This window comes from Myotis nattereri (genome assembly GCF_964212035.1).
Source record: "Myotis nattereri genome assembly, chromosome: 2".
NCBI lineage: Eukaryota > Metazoa > Chordata > Mammalia > Chiroptera > Vespertilionidae > Myotis > Myotis nattereri.
Window position 1 is genome coordinate 78,619,976 of NC_138076.1, and position 1,467 is coordinate 78,621,442.

General features: G+C 55.7%; 1 pseudogene across 1 annotated transcript; it reads left to right on the top strand.

The window, feature by feature from the left end:
- Positions 1 to 203: 203 nt before the first annotated feature.
- On the top strand, positions 204 to 1,167 carry LOC308535850 (tRNA (cytidine(32)/guanosine(34)-2'-O)-methyltransferase-like; annotated as a pseudogene). The gene has a single exon. The product of its transcript is annotated as a tRNA (cytidine(32)/guanosine(34)-2'-O)-methyltransferase-like (transcript).
- The last annotated feature ends 300 nt before the right edge of the window (positions 1,168 to 1,467 follow it).

A 1,467-nucleotide genomic window follows, 5' to 3' on the forward strand; every position in this document is an offset into this window, starting at 1 on the left:
CATTGTCCGCTGCCTCCCACTCCTAAAGCTACTGTGAGCCCTGGGGCATGGAGCCGGAGGACGTGGGTCCAGACCCAGACAGCTGAGGCGCCGTGACTGCACTGTCCAGCCACGAGGTGGATGAAGTTTGCCCTCGTCGTTGCAGCTGTGTAGTCTGGGCCGGGGGAACTGAAAACCCAAGGTCCCTGGGCAAGCAGTGCGCTATGGGACAGACATGGAAGCACAAGTGAGATGCTTACTACCACTGGCCAAGGCGAATGGCTGGTGCGCCCGCAGTGCCCGCAGTGCCCGCAGTGCCTTCAAGCTGCTGCAACGCAATGAGGAATTCCAAGCTGACAGGAGCTAGGTGCTGCGCCAGGAGATCGGGAGTCCGCAGAAGTCCGGCCAGGTGGGGGCTTTGCACCTTCAAACTATGGCTCCGCTACCCGGTGTGTTACAGATCCAGGAGAATCAGACATCACCCAGCTGCCCACTGCCAAGGCGATAACCCAGCAGTTTGAGGGCTGCCCTGCGGACCTGGTAGTGTGAGATGGGACCTGGTGGTATGAGATGGGGCTCCCGATGTCACTGACCTCCGTGATGTGGATGAGCATGTGTAGGCTCAGCTTCTCCTCGCCGCTCTGAACATCGCTGCACACGTCTTGAAGCCAGGGGCCTGCTTCGTAGCCAAGATCTTCCGAGGCCGGGATGTGACGCTGATCTATAGCTGCTTGTCTTCTTCTCCAGCGCGTGCTATGCCAAGCTTGGGGCACCAGCATCGAGGCCTCAGCTGCCTGTCAGGGTTATGACCCCCGAAGGCTTCCTCCCGGACCTGATGAAACCCCTGCTGGACCACTCTGCTGATCCAGAGCTCAACCGATTAGATGGTCCCACCCACATCATTGTGCCATTTGTGGCCTGTGGGGACCTGAGTTTCTATGATTTGGATCGCAGTTACCCATTGGACCTGGAGGACGGCTCAGAGCACAAGTACACTGCACCCACGCAGCCCCCATCTCACAGCCCCACCGGGAGGCCTGCATATTAAACAAGAGGGGGCAGCTGGCCAAGGAGATCCATCCCCAGGACTATCCCATCAACACAATGGACACATTGCCCCAGCCCCTGGCTGCCCCACAGTGCCACGCCCTGATGGCCTCCGAGGTGGAAGACAGGGACATGAATTGATCACCTTAACACATGAAGCTGGCAGTCAGTGACAACGCGGAAGCTGTTTGCTGTCAGGAGAACCAGAACTTCCATGAGTTCATTGCATTAATGAACTTGTTTTTCAAATATCTCATCAATGGGTCCTGAATACAAGCTTCAAGTGGAACCTACAATGACCACCATGAACACAGCCAGGAAAGAAACATTATGGAATGTTCGTTTGAACCACAGAAGGAGTTCTGGACTGAGATCTTGTCTCCTCTCTGAATCTTCCCCAGGAGTATACCTGAATTCGATGGAGGAAAATATTATATCTTT